Consider the following 17,566-nt stretch of genomic DNA (forward strand, 5'->3'; position numbering starts at 1 on the left):
CTACCTTGACTTAAGCAAGGCGTTTGACACGGTCTCCCACAGCATCCTCATAGGGAAGCTTAGGAAGTGTGGGTTAGATGAATGGACAGTGGGGTGGATAGAAAACTGGTTGAAAGATAGAGCTCAGAGGGTTGTGATTAGGGGCACAGAGTCTAGTTGGAGACCAGTGACGAGTGGTGTTCCCCAGGGGTCAGTACTGGGTCCAGTCCTGTTCAACATATTCATCAATGACCTGGATGAGGGGATAGAGTGCACCCTCAGCAAGTTTGCTGATGACACCAAGCTGGGTGGGGTGGCTGACACACCGGAAGGCTGTGCCGCCATACAGAGAGACCTGGACAGGTTGGAGATCTGGGCAGAGAGAAACCTTATGAAGTTCAACAAGGGCAAGTGTAGGGTGCTGCACCTGGGGAGGAACAACCCCATGCACCAGTACAGGTTGGGTGCTGACCTGCTGGAGAGCAGCTCTGTGGAAAGAGACCTGGGAGTCCTGGTGGACAACAGGATGACCATGAGTCAGCAATGTGCCCTTGTGGCCAAGAAGGCCAATGGCATCCTGGGGTGCATCAAGAGGAGCGTGGCCAGCAGGTCAAGGGAGGTCATCCTCCCCCTCTACTCTGCCTTGGTGAGACCGCACCTGGAGTACTGTGTCCAGTTCTGGGCTCCCCGGTTCAAGAGGGACAGGGAACTGCTGGAAAGGGTGCAGCGGAGGGCTACGAGGATGATTAGGGGACTGGAACACCTCTCTTATGAGGAAAGGCTGAGGGATTTGGGTCTCTTCAGTCTGGAAAAAAGACGTCTGAGGGGTGACCTTATCAATGCTTATAAATACTTAAAGGGTGGGTGTCAGGACGATGGGGCGAGGCTCTTTTCAGTGGTGCCCGGGGACAGGACAAGAGGCAATGGGCACAAACTGGAACATAGGAAGTTCCACCTAAACATGAGGAGGAACTTCTTTACCCTGAGGGTGGCAGAGCACTGGAACAGGCTGCCCAGAGAGGTGGTGGAGTCTCCATCTCTGGAGACATTCAAAACCCACCTGGACGTGTTCCTGTGTAACCTGCTCTAGGTGACCCTGCTCTGGCAGGGGGGTTGGACTAGATGATCTCCAGAGGTCCCTTCCAACCCTATGATTCTATGATTCTATGATTCTATGATTCTAAGGGGCAGCAGTTCCCCGACCACTCGCCCCAGCGGGAGCCCCCCCTGCAGCAGGAGCTCCTGGAGACGCTGCTTTCCCCACCCGGATGCTCCTGGCACCTGCATCGAGAGGCGACCAAGCGCAGCCAGGGGCGGCCGCCGCTGTCGGGAACAGGACGGGGGGAGGACATCTGCCGGCAGTGCCTCGGCTGGGGAGGAGGGCCGGGGCCCGTCTCCTCGCAAAGGAACAGGGAGCGGGGGGGCTGCGGGCCCGGGAGCGGGGGGACGCCGGCCCGGGAGCCCGGGGATGCAGGGGGAGAACCGTCCCGATGGGGGGGGACGCGAGGGGGGGAGGGAGGGGGGGTCCGAGCCGGAGGACGCGGCAAGGGGGGGCCGGGGCCGGGGCCGGCCTGGGAGCCCGGGGACGGGACGCGGGGGGGGAACCGTCCCGGGAGCGGGGGGGTCCGAGCCGGAAGACGCAGGGGGGGTCCAAGCCGGAGGACGGGGGGGGTGGGGCCGGGACCAGGCTGGGAGCCCAGGGACGCGGGGGGGGGACGCGGGGAGGGGGGGAACCGTCCCGGGAGCCGGGGGGGGTCCGTCCCGGGAGCGGGGGCCGCCTACCATCCTCCCGCCCGACGGAAACGTGGCCGGCAGACGCCGCTCCCCACGTGACCACCCGGAAGTAACGTACCGGAAAATACTTCGCAGGCTGGCGCGGCGGCGCAACGTGGGCGCCGGTGGCGCCGAGGCTGACGGCCGCCGCAAAGCCCGCAGCCCCACGGGCTGTGGGGCCACGCGAGCGGCTGCCAAAGAGCTTTCCAACGAGGCATGGCTTTCCCTCCTGGCTCTTCGGGCTTGGGAGCTGTCGCCAGAGCCGCGGCCCTACCGGAAAATGCTTCGCAGGCTGGCGCGGCTGCACCTGGTGGGCGCTGGTGGCGGGGAGGCTGACGGCCGCCACAAAGCCCGCAGCCCCACGGGCCGTGGGGCCACGCGAGAGGATGCCAAAGAGCTTTCCAACGAGGCACGGCTTTCCCTCCTGGCTCTTCGGGCGTGGGAGCTGTCGCCAGCGCCGCGGCCCTGCCGGAAAATGCTTCGCAGGCTGGCACGGCGGCGCCAGGTGGGCGCCGGTGGCGCCGAGGCTGACGGCCGCCGCAAAGCCCGCAGCCCCACGGGCTGGGGGGCCACGCGAGCGGCTGCCAAATTGCTTTCCAAGGAGGCACGGCTTTCCCTCCTGGCTCTTCGGGCGTGGGAGCTGTCGCCAGAGCCGCGGCCCTATCGGAAAATGCTTTGCGGACAGGCGCGGCGGCGCCACGTGGGCGCCGGTGGCGCCGAGGCTGACGGCCGCTGCAAAGCCCGCAGCCCCACGGGCTGTGGGGCCACGCGAGCGGCTGCCAAAGAGCTTTCCAACGAGGCACGGCTTTCCCTCCTGGCTCTTCGGGTGTGGGAGCTGTCGCCAGAGGCGCGGCCCTACCGGAAAATGCTTCGCAGGCTGGCGCGGCTGCACCTGGTGGGCGCCGGTGGCAGGGAGGCTGACGGCCGCCACAAAGCCCGCAGCCCCACGGGCTGTGGGGCCAGGCGAGCGGCTGCCAAAGAGCTTTCCAACGAGGCACGGCTTTCTCTCCTGGCTCTTCGGGCGTGGGAGCTGTCGCCAGAGCCGCGGCCCTACCGGAAAATGCTTCGCAGGCTGGCGCGGCTGCACCTGGTGGGCGCCGGTGGCGGGAAGGCTGACGACTACCACAAAGCCCGCAGCCCCACGGGCTGTGGGGCCACGCGAGCGGCTGCCAAAGAGCTTTCCAACGAGGCACGGCTTTCCCTCCTGGCTCTTCGGGCGTGGGAGCTGTGGGCAGCGCCGCAGCCCTACCGGAAAATGCTTCGCAGGCTGGCACAGCGACGCCAGGTGGGCGCTGGTGGCACCGAGGCTGACGGCCGCCACAAAGCCCGCAGCCCCACGGGCTGTGGGGCCACGCGAGCGGCTGCCAAAGAGCTTTCCAACGAGGCACGGCTTTCCCTCCTGGCTCTTCGGGCGTGGGAGCTGTGGCCAGAGCCGCGGCCCTACCGGAAAATGCTTCGCAGGCTGGCGCGGTGGCGCCACGTGGGCGCCGGTGGCGCCGAGGCTGACGGCCGCCGCAAAGCCCGCAGCCCCACGGGCTGTGGGGCCACGCGAGCGGCTGCCAAAGAGCTTTCCAACAAGGCACGGCTTTCCCTCCTGGCTCTTCAGGCGTGGGAACTGTGGCCAGAGCCGCGGCTCTACCGGAAAATGCTTCGCAGGCTGGTGCGGCGGCGCCATGTGGGCGCCGGTGGCGCCGCGGTTGATGGCCGCCGCAAAGACCGCAGCCCCACGGGCTGTTTCGCCAGGCGAGCGGCTGCCAAAGAGCTTTCCAACGAGGCACGGCTTTCCCTCCTGGCTCTTCGGGCGTGGGAGCTGTCGCCAGAGCCGCGGCCCTACCGGAAAATGCTTCGCAGGCTGGCGCGGCTGCACCTGGTGGGCGCCGGTGGCACCGAGGCTGACGGCCGCCGCAAAGCCCGCAGCCCCACGGGCTGTGGGGCCACGCGAGCGGCTGCCAAAGAGCTTTCCAACGAGGCACGGCTTTCCCTCCTGGCTCTTCGGGCGTGGGAGCTGTCGCCAGAGCCGCGGCCCTACCGGAAAATGCTTCGCAGGCTGGCGCGGCGGAGCCACGTGGGCACCAGTGGCGCCGAGGCTGACGGCCGCCGCAAAGCCCGCAGCCCCACGTGCTATGGGGCATGCGAGCGGCTGCCAAAGACCTTTCCAACGAGGCATGGCTTTCACTCCTGGCTCTTCAGGCGTGGGAGCTTTCGCCAGAGCCGCAGCCTTACCGGAAAATGCTCTGCATGCTGGTGCGGCAGCGCCAAGGGGGCGCCGGCGGCGCCGAGGCTGACGGCCGCCACAAAGCCCGCAGCCCCACGGGCTGTGGGGCCAGGCGAGGGGCTGCCAAAGAGCTTTCCAACGAGGCATGGCTTTCCCTCCTGGCTCTTCGGGCGTGGGAGCTGTCGCCAGAGCCGCAGCCCTACCGGAAAATGCTTCGCAGGCTGGTGCAGCGGTACCACGTGGGCGCCGGTCGCGCCGAGGCTGACGGAAGCCGCAAAGCCCGCAGCCCCACGGGCTGTGGGGCCACGCGAGCAGCTGCCAAAGAGCTTTCCAACGAGGCACGGCTTTCCCTCCTGGCTCTTCGGGCGTGGGAGCTGTGGCCAGAGCCGCGGCCCTACCGGAAAATGCTTCGCAGGCTGGCGCGGCTGCACCTTGTTGGCGCCGGTGTCGGGGAGGCTGACGGCCGCCACAAAGCCCGCAGCCCCACGGGCTGTGGGGCCACGCGAGCGGCTGCCAAAGAGCTTTCCAACGAGGCACGGCTTTCCCTCCTGGCTCTTCGGGCGTGGGAGCTGTCGCCAGAGCCACAGCCCTACCGGAAAATGCTTCGCAGACTGGCGCGGCGGCGACACGTGGGCGCCGGTGTCGCCGAGGCTGACGGAAGCCGCAAAGCTCGCAGCCCCACGGGCTGTGGGGCCACGCGAGCAGCTGCCAAAGAGCTTTCCAACGAGGCACGGCATTCCCTCCCTGCTCTTCGGGCGTGGGAGCTGTCGCCATAGTCACAGCCCTACCGGAAAATGCTTCGCAGGCTGGTGCGGCGGCGCCACGTGGGCGCCAGTGGCGGCGAGGCTGACGGCAGCCGCAAAGCCCGCAGCCCCACGGGCTGTGGGGCCACGCGAGCGGCTGCCAAAGAGCTTTCCAACGAGGCACGGCTTTCCCTCTTATGTCCTCAGGTGTGGGAGCTGTCGCCAGAGCCGCGGCCCTACCAGAAAATGCTCTGCATGCTGGCGCTGTCGCACCACGTGGGCGCCGGTGGCGCCGAGGCTGACGGCCGCCGCAAAGCCCGCAGCCCCACGGGCTGTGGGGCCACGCGAGCGGCTGCCAAAGAGCTTTCCAACGAGGCACGGCTTTCCCTCGTGGCTCTTCGGGCGTGGGAGGTGTCGCCAGAGCCGTGGCCCTACCGGAAAATGCTTCGAAGGCTGGCGCAGCTGCACCTGGTGGGCGCCGGTGGCACCGAGGCTGACGGCCGCCGCAAAGCCCGCAGCCCCACGGGCTGTGGGGCCACGCGAGGGGCTGCCAAAGAGCTTTCCAACGAGGCACGGCTTTCCCTCCTGGCTCTTCGGGCGTGGGAGCTGTCGCCAGAGCCGCGGCCCTACCGGAAAATGCTTCGCAGGCTGGCGCGGCTGCACCTGGTGGGCGCCGGTGGCACCGAGGCTGACGGCCGCCGCAAAGCCCGCAGCCCCACGGGCTGTGGGGCCACGCGAGCGGCTGCCAAAGAGCTTTCCAACGAGGCACGGCTTTCCCTCCTGGCTCTTCGGGTGTGGGAGCTGTCGCCAGAGGCGCGGCCCTACCAGAAAATGCTTCGCAGGCTGGTGCGGCAGTACCACGTAGGCGCCGGTGGCGCCGAGGCTGACGGCCGCCGCAAAGCCCGCAGCCCCACGGGCTGTGGGGCCACGCGAGCGGCTGCCAAAGAGCTTTCCAACGAGGCACGGCTTTCCCTCATGGCTCTTCGGGTGTGGGAGCTGTCGCCGGAGGCGCGGCCCTACCGCAAAATGCTTCGCAGGCTGGCGCGGCTGCAACTGGTGGGCGCCGGTGGCGGGGAGGTTGACAGCCGCCACAAAGCCCGCAGCCCCACGGGCTGTTTCGCCAGGCGGCGGCTGCCAAAGAGCTTTCCAACGAGGCACGGCTTTCCCTCCTGGCTCTTCGGGCGTGGGAGCTGTCGCCAGAGCCGCGGCCCTACCGGAAAATGCTTCGCAGGCTGGTGCGGCTGCACCTGGTGGGCGCCGGCGGCACCGAGGCTGACGGCCGCCGCAAAGCCCGCAGCCCCACGGGCTGTGGGGCCACGCGAGCGGCTGCCAAAGAGCTTTCCAACGAGGCACGGCTTTCCCTCCTGGCTCTTCGGGCGTGGGAGCTGTGGCCAGAGCCGCGGCCCTACCGGAAAATGCTTCGCAGGCTGGTGCGGCGGTACCACGTGGGCGCCGGTGTCGCCGAGGCTGACGGAAGCCGCAAAGCTCGCAGCCCCACGGGCTGTGGGGCCACGCGAGCAGCTGCCAAAGAGCTTTCCAACGAGGCACGGCATTCCCTCCCTGCTCTTCGGGCGTGGGAGCTGTCGCCATAGTCACAGCCCTACCGGAAAATGCTTCGCAGGCTGGTGCGGCGGCGCCACGTGGGCGCCAGTGGCGGCGAGGCTGACGGCAGCCGCAAAGCCCGCAGCCCCACGGGCTGTGGGGCCACGCGAGCGGCTGCCAAAGAGCTTTCCAACGAGGCACGGCTTTCCCTCTTATGTCCTCAGGTGTGGGAGCTGTCGCCAGAGCCGCGGCCCTACCAGAAAATGCTCTGCATGCTGGCGCTGTCGCACCACGTGGGCGCCGGTGGCGCCGAGGCTGACGGCCGCCGCAAAGCCCGCAGCCCCACGGGCTGTGGGGCCACGCGAGCGGCTGCCAAAGAGCTTTCCAACGAGGCACGGCTTTCCCTCGTGGCTCTTCGGGCGTGGGAGGTGTCGCCAGAGCCGTGGCCCTACCGGAAAATGCTTCGAAGGCTGGCGCGGCTGCACCTGGTGGGCGCCGGTGGCACCGAGGCTGACGGCCGCCGCAAAGCCCGCAGCCCCACGGGCTGTGGGGCCACGCGAGGGGCTGCCAAAGAGCTTTCCAACGAGGCACGGCTTTCCCTCCTGGCTCTTCGGGCGTGGGAGCTGTCGCCAGAGCCGCGGCCCTACCGGAAAATGCTTCGCAGGCTGGCGCGGCTGCACCTGGTGGGCGCCGGTGGCACCGAGGCTGACGGCCGCCGCAAAGCCCGCAGCCCCACGGGCTGTGGGGCCACGCGAGCGGCTGCCAAAGAGCTTTCCAACGAGGCACGGCTTTCCCTCCTGGCTCTTCGGGTGTGGGAGCTGTCGCCAGAGGCGCGGCCCTACCAGAAAATGCTTCGCAGGCTGGTGCGGCAGTACCACGTAGGCGCCGGTGGCGCCGAGGCTGACGGCCGCCGCAAAGCCCGCAGCCCCACGGGCTGTGGGGCCACGCGAGCGGCTGCCAAAGAGCTTTCCAACGAGGCACGGCTTTCCCTCCTGGCTCTTCGGGCGTGGGAGCTGTGGCCAGAGCCGCGGCCCTACCGGAAAATGCTTCGCAGGCTGGCGCGGTGGCGCCACGTGGGCGCCGGTGGCGCCGAGGCTGACGGCCGCCGCAAACCCCCAGCCCCACGGGCTGTGGGGCCACGCGAGCGGCTGCCAAAGAGCTTTCCAACAAGGCACGGCTTTCCCTCCTGGCTCTTCAGGCGTGGGAACTGTGGCCAGAGCCGCGGCCCTACCGGAAAATGCTTCGAAGGCTGACGCGGCGGCGCCAGGTGGGCGCCGGTGGCGCCGAGGCTGACGGCCGCCGGAAAGCCCGCAGCCCCACGGGCTGTGGGGCCACGCGAGCGGCTGCCAAAGAGCTTTCCAACAAGGCACGGCTTTCCCTCCTGGCTCTTCAGGCGTGGGAACTGTGGCCAGAGCCGCGGCTCTACCGGAAAATACTTCGAAGGCTGGCGCGGCAGCGCGACGTGGGTGCCGGTGGCGCCAAGGCTGACGGCCGCCGCAAAGCCCGCAGCCCCCCGGGCTATGGGACCACGCGAGCGGCCGCCAAAGAGCTTTCCAACGAGGCACGACTTTCCCTCCTGGCTCTTCGGGCGTGGGAGCTGTGGCCAGAGCCGCGGCCCTACCGGAAAATGCTTCGCAGGCTGGTGCGGCGGCGCCATGTGGGCGCCGGTGGCGCCGCGGTTGACGGCCGCCGCAAAGACCGCAGCCCCACGGGCTGTTTCGCCAGGCGAGCGGCTGCCAAAGAGCTTTCCAACGAGGCACGGCTTTCCCTCCTAGGTGTTCGGGCGTGGGAGCTGTCGCCAGAGCCGCGGCCCTACCGGAAAATGCTTCGCAGGCTGGCGCGGCTGCACCTGGTGGGCGCCGGTGGCACCGAGGCTGACGGCCGCCACAAAGCCCGCAGCCCCACGGGCTGTGGGGCCACGCGAGCGGCTGCCAAAGAGCTTTCCAACGAGGCACGGCTTTCCCTCCTGGCTCTTCGGGCGTGGGAGCTGTCGCCAGAGCCGCGGCCCTACCGGAAAATGCTTCGCAGGCTGGCGCGGCGGAGCCACGTGGGCGCCGGTGGCGCCGAGGCTGACGGCCGCCGCAAAGCCCGCAGCCCCACGGGCTGTTGGGCCATGCGAGCGGCTGCCAAAGAGCTTTCCAACGAGTCACGGCTTTCCCTCCCTGCTCTTCGGGTGTGGGAGCTGTCGCCAGAGTCGCGGCCCTACCGGAAAATGCTCTGCATGCTGGCGCGGCGGCGCCAAGTGGTCGCCGGTGGCGCCGAGGCTGACGGCCGCCACAAAGCCCGCAGCCCCACGGGCTGTGGGGCCAGGCGAGGGGCTGCCAAAGAGCTTTCCAACGAGGCATGGCTTTCCCTCCTGGCTCTTCGGGCGTGGGAGCTGTCGCCAGAGCCGCAGCCCTACCGGAAAATGCTTCGCAGGCTGGTGCAGCGGTACCACGTGGGCGCCGGTCGCGCCGAGGCTGACGGAAGCCACAAAGCCCGCAGCCCCACGGGCTGTGGGGCCACGCGAGCGGCTGCCAAAGAGCTTTCCAACGAGGCACGGCTTTCCCTCCTGGCTCTTCGGGCGTGGGAGCTGTCGCCAGAGCCGCGGCCCTACCGGAAAATGCTTCGCAGGCTGGCGCGGCGGAGCCACGTGGGCACCAGTGGCGCCGAGGCTGACGGCCGCCGCAAAGCCCGCAGCCCCACGTGCTATGGGGCATGCGAGCGGCTGCCAAAGACCTTTCCAACGAGGCATGGCTTTCACTCCTGGCTCTTCAGGCGTGGGAGCTTTCGCCAGAGCCGCGGCCTTACCGGAAAATGCTCTGCATGCTGGTGCGGCAGCGCCAAGGGGGCGCCGGCGGCGCCGAGGCTGACGGCCGCCACAAAGCCCGCAGCCCCACGGGCTGTGGGGCCAGGCGAGGGGCTGCCAAAGAGCTTTCCAACGAGGCATGGCTTTCCCTCCTGGCTCTTCGGGCGTGGGAGCTGTCGCCAGAGCCGCAGCCCTACCGGAAAATGCTTCGCAGGCTGGTGCAGCGGTACCACGTGGGCGCCGGTCGCGCCGAGGCTGACGGAAGCCGCAAAGCCCGCAGCCCCACGGGCTGTGGGGCCACGCGAGCAGCTGCCAAAGAGCTTTCCAACGAGGCACGGCTTTCCCTCCTGGCTCTTCGGGCGTGGGAGCTGTGGCCAGAGCCGCGGCGCTACCGGAAAATGCTTCGCAGGCTGGCGCGGCTGCACCTTGTTGGCGCCGGTGTCGGGGAGGCTGACGGCCGCCACAAAGCCCGCAGCCCCACGGGCTGTGGGGCCACGCGAGCGGCTGCCAAAGAGCTTTCCAACGAGGCACGGCTTTCCCTCCTGGCTCTTCGGGCGTGGGAGCTGTCGCCAGAGCCACAGCCCTACCGGAAAATGCTTCGCAGACTGGCGCGGCGGCGACACGTGGGCGCCGGTGGCGCTGAGGCTGACGGCCGCCAGAAAGCCCGCAGCCCCACGGGCTGTGGGGCCAGGCGAGCGGCTGCCAAAGAGCTTTCCAACGAGGCACGGCTTTCCCTCCTGGCTCTTCGGGCGTGGGAGCTGTGGCCAGAGCCGCGGCCCTACCGGAAAATGCTTCGCAGGCTGGTGCGGCGGTACCACGTGGGCGCCGGTGTCGCCGAGGCTGACGGAAGCCGCAAAGCTCGCAGCCCCACGGGCTGTGGGGCCACGCGAGCAGCTGCCAAAGAGCTTTCCAACGAGGCACGGCATTCCCTCCCTGCTCTTCGGGCGTGGGAGCTGTCGCCATAGTCACAGCCCTACCGGAAAATGCTTCGCAGGCTGGTGCGGCGGCGCCACGTGGGCGCCAGTGGCGGCGAGGCTGACGGCAGCCGCAAAGCCCGCAGCCCCACGGGCTGTGGGGCCACGCGAGCGGCTGCCAAAGAGCTTTCCAACGAGGCACGGCTTTCCCTCTTATGTCCTCAGGTGTGGGAGCTGTCGCCAGAGCCGCGGCCCTACCAGAAAATGCTCTGCATGCTGGCGCTGTCGCACCACGTGGGCGCCGGTGGCGCCGAGGCTGACGGCCGCCGCAAAGCCCGCAGCCCCACGGGCTGTGGGGCCACGCGAGCGGCTGCCAAAGAGCTTTCCAACGAGGCACGGCTTTCCCTCGTGGCTCTTCGGGCGTGGGAGGTGTCGCCAGAGCCGTGGCCCTACCGGAAAATGCTTCGAAGGCTGGCGCAGCTGCACCTGGTGGGCGCCGGTGGCACCGAGGCTGACGGCCGCCGCAAAGCCCGCAGCCCCACGGGCTGTGGGGCCACGCGAGGGGCTGCCAAAGAGCTTTCCAACGAGGCACGGCTTTCCCTCCTGGCTCTTCGGGCGTGGGAGCTGTCGCCAGAGCCGCGGCCCTACCAGAAAATGCTTCGCAGGCTGGCGCGGCTGCACCTGGTGGGCGCCGGTGGCACCGAGGCTGACAGCCGCCGCAAAGCCCGCAGCCCCACGGGCTGTGGGGCCACGCGAGCGGCTGCCAAAGAGCTTTCCAACGAGGCACGGCTTTCCCTCCTGGCTCTTCGGGTGTGGGAGCTGTCGCCAGAGGCGCGGCCCTACCAGAAAATGCTTCGCAGGCTGGTGCGGCAGTACCACGTAGGCGCCGGTGGCGCCGAGGCTGACGGCCGCCGCAAAGCCCGCAGCCCCACGGGCTGTGGGGCCACGCGAGCGGCTGCCAAAGAGCTTTCCAACGAGGCACGGCTTTCCCTCATGGCTCTTCGGGTGTGGGAGCTGTCGCCGGAGGCGCGGCCCTACCGCAAAATGCTTCGCAGGCTGGCGCGGCTGCACCTGGTGGGCGCCGGTGGCGGGGAGGTTGACAGCCGCCACAAAGCCCGCAGCCCCACGGGCTGTTTCGCCAGGCGGCGGCTGCCAAAGAGCTTTCCAACGAGGCACGGCTTTCCCTCCTGGCTCTTCGGGCGTGGGAGCTGTCGCCAGAGCCGCGGCCCTACCGGAAAATGCTTCGCAGGCTGGTGCGGCTGCACCTGGTGGGCGCCGGCGGCACCGAGGCTGACGGCCGCCGCAAAGCCCGCAGCCCCACGGGCTGTGGGGCCACGCGAGCGGCTGCCAAAGAGCTTTCCAACGAGGCACGGCTTTCCCTCCTGGCTCTTCGGGCGTGGGAGCTGTGGCCAGAGCCGCGGCCCTACCGGAAAATGCTTCGCAGGCTGGTGCGGCGGCGCCACGTGGGCGCCAGTGGCGGCGAGGCTGACGGCAGCCGCAAAGCCCGCAGCCCCACGGGCTGTGGGGCCACGCGAGCGGCTGCCAAAGAGCTTTCCAACGAGGCACGGCTTTCCCTCGTGGCTCTTCGGGCGTGGGAGCTGTCGCCAGAGCCGTGGCCCTACCGGAAAATGCTTCGAAGGCTGGCGCGGCTGCACCTGGTGGGCGCCGGTGGCACCGAGGCTGACGGCCGCCGCAAAGCCCGCAGCCCCACGGGCTGTGGGGCCACGCGAGCGGCTGCCAAAGAGCTTTCCAACGAGGCACGGCTTTCCCTCCTGGCTCTTCGGGTGTGGGAGCTGTCGCCAGAGACGCGGCCCTACCAGAAAATGCTTCGCAGGCTGGTGCGGCAGTACCACGTAGGCGCCGGTGGCGCCGAGGCTGACGGCCGCCGCAAAGCCCGCAGCCCCACGGGCTGTGGGGCCACGCGAGCGGCTGCCAAAGAGCTTTCCAACGAGGCACGGCTTTCCCTCATGGCTCTTCGGGTGTGGGAGCTGTCGCCGGAGGCGTGGCCCTACCGCAAAATGCTTCGCAGGCTGGCGCGGCTGCACCTGGTGGGCGCCGGTGGCGGGGAGGTTGACAGCCGCCACAAAGCCCGCAGCCCCACGGGCTGTTTCGCCAGGCGGCGGCTGCCAAAGAGCTTTCCAACGAGGCACGGCTTTCCCTCCTGGCTCTTCGGGCGTGGGAGCTGTCGCCAGAGCCGCGGCCCTACCGGAAAATGCTTCGCAGGCTGGTGCGGCTGCACCTGGTGGGCGCCGGTGGCACCGAGGCTGACGGCCGCCGCAAAGCCCGCAGCCCCACGGGCTGTGGGGCCACGCGAGCGGCTGCCAAAGAGCTTTCCAACGAGGCACGGCTTTCCCTCCTGGCTCTTCGGGCGTGGGAGCTGTCGCCAGCGCCGCAGCCCTACCGGAAAATGCTTCGCAGGCTGGCACGGCGACGCCAGGTGGGCGCCGGTGGCACCGAGGCTGACGGCCGCCGCAAAGCCCGCAGCCCCACGGGCTGTGGGGCCACGCGAGCGGCTGCCAAAGAGCTTTCCAACGAGGCACGGCTTTCCCTCCTGGCTCTTCGGGCGTGGGAGCTGTGGCCAGAGCCGCGGCCCTACCGGAAAATGCTTCGCAGGCTGGCGCGGTGGCGCCACGTGGGCGCCGGTGGCGCCGAGGCTGACGGCCGCCGCAAAGCCCGCAGCCCCACGGGCTGTGGGGCCACGCGAGCGGCTGCCAAAGAGCTTTCCAACAAGGCACGGCTTTCCCTCCTGGCTCTTCAGGCGTGGGAACTGTGGCCAGAGCCGCGGCCCTACCGGAAAATGCTTCGCAGGCTGGTGCGGCGGCGCCATGTGGGCGCCGGTGGCGCCGCGGTTGACGGCCGCCGCAAAGACCGCAGCCCCACGGGCTGTTTCGCCAGGCGAGCGGCTGCCAAAGAGCTTTCCAACGAGGCACGGCTTTCCCTCCTAGGTGTTCGGGCGTGGGAGCTGTCGCCAGAGCCGCGGCCCTACCGGAAAATGCTTCGCAGGCTGGCGCGGCTGCACCTGGTGGGTGCCGGTGGCACCGAGGCTGACGGCCGCCGCAAAGCCCGCAGCCCCACGGGCTGTGGGGCCACGCGAGCGGTTGCCAAAGAGCTTTCCAACGAGGCACGGCTTTCCCTCCTGGCTCTTCGGGCGTGGGAGCTGTCGCCAGAGCCGCGGCCCTACCGGAAAATGCTTCGCAGGCTGGCGCGGCGGAGCCACGTGGGCGCCGGTGGCGCCGAGGCTGACGGCCGCCGCAAAGCCCGCAGCCCCACGGGCTGTTGGGCCATGCGAGCGGCTGCCAAAGAGCTTTCCAACGAGTCACGGCTTTCCCTCCCTGCTCTTCGGGTGTGGGAGCTGTCGCCAGAGTCGCGGCCCTACCGGAAAATGCTCTGCATGCTGGCGCGGCGGCGCCAAGTGGTCGCCGGTGGCGCCGAGGCTGACGGCCGCCGCAAAGCCCGCAGCCCCACCTGCTGTGGGGCATGCGAGCGGCTGCCAAAGACCTTTCCAACGAGGCATGGCTTTCCCTCCTGGCTCTTCAGGCGTAGGAGCTTTCGCCAGAGCAGCGGCCTTACCGGAAAATGCTCTGCATGCTGGTGCGGCGGCGCCAAGGGGGCGCCGGCGGCGCCGAGGCTGACGGCCGCCACAAAGCCCGCAGCCCCACGGGCTGTGGGGCCAGGCGAGGGGCTGCCAAAGAGCTTTCCAACGAGGCATGGCTTTCCCTCCTGGCTCTTCGGGCGTGGGAGCTGTCGCCAGAGCCGCGGCCCTACCGGAAAATGCTTCGCAGGCTGGTGCAGCGGTACCACCTCGGCGCCGGTCGCGCCGAGGCTGAAGGAAGCCACAAAGCCCGCAGCCCCACGGGCTGTGGGGCCACGCGAGCGGCTGCCAAAGAGCTTTCCAACGAGGCACGGCTTTCCCTCCTGGCTCTTCGGGCGTGGGAGCTGTCGCCAGAGCCGCGGCCCTACCGGAAAATGCTTCGCAGGCTGGCGCGGCTGCACCCGGTGGGCGCCGGTGGCACCGAGGCTGACGGCCGCCGCAAAGCCCGCAGCCCCACGGGCTGTGGGGCCACGCGAGCGGCTGCCAAAGAGCTTTCCAACGAGGCACGGCTTTCCCTCCTGGCTCTTCGGGCGTGGGAGCTGTGGGCAGCGCCGCAGCCCTACCGGAAAATGCTTCGCAGGCTGGCACGGCGACGCCAGGTGGGCGCTGGTGGCACCGAGGCTGACGGCCGCCGCAAAGCCCGCAGCCCCACGGGCTGTGGGGCCACGCGAGCGGCTGCCAAAGAGCTTTCCAACGAGGCACGGCTTTCCCTCCTGGCTCTTCGGGCGTGGGAGCTGTGGCCAGAGCCGCGGCCCTACCGGAAAATGCTTCGCAGGCTGGCGCGGTGGCGCCACGTGGGCGCCGGTGGCGCCGAGGCTGACGGCCGCCGCAAAGCCCGCAGCCCCACGGGCTGTGGGGCCACGCGAGCGGCTGCCAAAGAGCTTTCCAACAAGGCACGGCTTTCCCTCCTGGCTCTTCAGGCGTGGGAACTGTGGCCAGAGCCGCGGCTCTACCGGAAAATGCTTCGCGGGCTGACGCGGCGGCGCCAGGTGGGCGCCGGTGGCGCCGAGGCTGACGGCCGCTGCAAAGCCCGCAGCCCCACGGGCTGTGGGGCCACGCGAGCGGCTGCCAAAGAGCTTTCCAACAAGGCACGGCTTTCCCTCCTGGCTCTTCAGGCGTGGGAGCTGTGGCCAGAGCCGCGGCTCTACCGGAAAATGCTTCGCAGGCTGGTGCGGCGGCGCCATGTGGGCGCCGGTGCCGCCGCGGTTGATGGCCGCCGCAAAGACCGCAGCCCCACGGGCTGTTTCGCCAGGCGAGCGGCTGCCAAAGAGCTTTCCAACGAGGCACGGCTTTCCCTCCTAGGTCTTCGGGCGTGGGAGCTGTCGCCAGAGCCGCGGCCCTACCGGAAAATGCTTCGCAGGCTGGCGCGGCTGCACCTGGTGGGCGCCGGTGGCACCGAGGCTGACGGCCGCCGCAAAGCCCGCAGCCCCACGGGCTGTGGGGCCACGCGAGCGGCTGCCAAAGAGCTTTCCAACGAGGCACGGCTTTCCCTCCTGGCTCTTCGGGCGTGGGAGCTGTCGCCAGAGCCGCGGCCCTACCGGAAAATGCTTCGCAGGCTGGCGCGGCGGAGCCACGTGGGCGCCGGTGGCGCCGAGGCTGACGGCCGCCGCAAAGCCCGCAGCCCCACGTGCTATGGGGCATGCGAGCGGCTGCCAAAGACCTTTCCAACGAGGCATGGCTTTCCCTCCTGGCTCTTCAGGCGTGGGAGCTTTCGCCAGAGCCGCGGCCTTACCGGAAAATGCTCTGCATGCTGGTGCGGCAGCGCCAAGGGGGCGCCGGCGGCGCCGAGGCTGACGGCCGCCACAAAGCCCGCAGCCCCACGGGCTGTGGGGCCAGGCGAGGGGCTGCCAAAGAGCTTTCCAACGAGGCACGGCTTTCCCTCCTGGCTCTTCGGGCGTGGGAGCTGTGGCCAGAGCCGCGGCCCTACCGGAAAATGCTTCGCAGGCTGGTGCGGCGGTACCACGTGGGCGCCGGTGTCGCCGAGGCTGACGGAAGCCGCAAAGCTCGCAGCCCCACGGGCTGTGGGGCCACGCGAGCAGCTGCCAAAGAGCTTTCCAACGAGGCACGGCATTCCCTCCCTGCTCTTCGGGCGTGGGAGCTGTCGCCATAGTCACAGCCCTACCGGAAAATGCTTCGCAGGCTGGTGCGGCGGCGCCACGTGGGCGCCAGTGGCGGCGAGGCTGACGGCAGCCGCAAAGCCCGCAGCCCCACGGGCTGTGGGGCCACGCGAGCGGCTGCCAAAGAGCTTTCCAACGAGGCACGGCTTTCCCTCTTATGTCCTCAGGTGTGGGAGCTGTCGCCAGAGCCGCGGCCCTACCAGAAAATGCTCTGCATGCTGGCGCTGTCGCACCACGTGGGCGCCGGTGGCGCCGAGGCTGACGGCCGCCGCAAAGCCCGCAGCCCCACGGGCTGTGGGGCCACGCGAGCGGCTGCCAAAGAGCTTTCCAACGAGGCACGGCTTTCCCTCGTGGCTCTTCGGGCGTGGGAGCTGTCGCCAGAGCCGTGGCCCTACCGGAAAATGCTTCGAAGGCTGGCGCGGCTGCACCTGGTGGGCGCCGGTGGCACCGAGGCTGACGGCCGCCACAAAGCCCGCAGCCCCACGGGCTGTGGGGCCACGCGAGGGGCTGCCAAAGAGCTTTCCAACGAGGCACGGCTTTCCCTCCTGGCTCTTCGGGCGTGGGAGCTGTCGCCAGAGCCGCGGCCCTACCGGAAAATGCTTCGCAGGCTGGCGCGGCTGCACCTGGTGGGCGCCGGTGGCACCGAGGCTGACGGCCGCCGCAAAGCCCGCAGCCCCACGGGCTGTGGGGCCACGCGAGCGGCTGCCAAAGAGCTTTCCAACGAGGCACGGCTTTCCCTCCTGGCTCTTCGGGTGTGGGAGCTGTCGCCAGAGGCGCGGCCCTACCAGAAAATGCTTCGCAGGCTGGTGCGGCAGTACCACGTAGGCGCCGGTGGCGACGAGGCTGACGGCCGCCGCAAAGCCCGCAGCCCCACGGGCTGTGGGGCCACGCGAGCGGCTGCCAAAGAGCTTTCCAACGAGGCACGGCTTTCCCTCCTGGCTCTTCGGGTGTGGGAGCTGTCGCCAGAGGCGCGGCCCTACCGCAAAATGCTTCGCAGGCTGGCGCGGCTGCACCTGGTGGGCGCCGGTGGCGGGGAGGTTGACAGCCGCCACAAAGCCCGCAGCCCCACGGGCTGTGGGGCCACGCGAGCGGCTGCCAAAGAGCTTTCCAACGAGGCACGGCTTTCCCTCCTGGCTCTTCGGGCGTGGGAGCTGTCGCCAGAGCCACAGCCCTACCGGAAAATGCTTCGCAGACTGGCGCGGCGGCGACACGTGGGCGCCGGTGGCGCTGAGGCTGACGGCCGCCAGAAAGCCCGCAGCCCCACGGGCTGTGGGGCCAGGCGAGCGGCTGCCAAAGAGCTTTCCAACGAGGCACGGCTTTCCCTCCTGGCTCTTCGGGCGTGGGAGCTGTGGCCAGAGCCGCGGCCCTACCGGAAAATGCTTCGCAGGCTGGTGCGGCGGTACCACGTGGGCGCCGGTGTCGCCGAGGCTGACGGAAGCCGCAAAGCTCGCAGCCCCACGGGCTGTGGGGCCACGCGAGCAGCTGCCAAAGAGCTTTCCAACGAGGCACGGCATTCCCTCCCTGCTCTTCGGGCGTGGGAGCTGTCGCCATAGTCACAGCCCTACCGGAAAATGCTTCGCAGGCTGGTGCGGCGGCGCCACGTGGGCGCCAGTGGCGGCGAGGCTGACGGCAGCCGCAAAGCCCGCAGCCCCACGGGCTGTGGGGCCACGCGAGCGGCTGCCAAAGAGCTTTCCAACGAGGCACGGCTTTCCCTCTTATGTCCTCAGGTGTGGGAGCTGTCGCCAGAGCCGCGGCCCTACCAGAAAATGCTCTGCATGCTGGCGCTGTCGCACCACGTGGGCGCCGGTGGCGCCGAGGCTGACGGCCGCCGCAAAGCCCGCAGCCCCACGGGCTGTGGGGCCACGCGAGCGGCTGCCAAAGAGCTTTCCAACGAGGCACGGCT

The sequence above is a fragment of the Chroicocephalus ridibundus genome, chromosome 22, assembly GCF_963924245.1.
Source record: "Chroicocephalus ridibundus chromosome 22, bChrRid1.1, whole genome shotgun sequence".
NCBI lineage: Eukaryota > Metazoa > Chordata > Aves > Charadriiformes > Laridae > Chroicocephalus > Chroicocephalus ridibundus.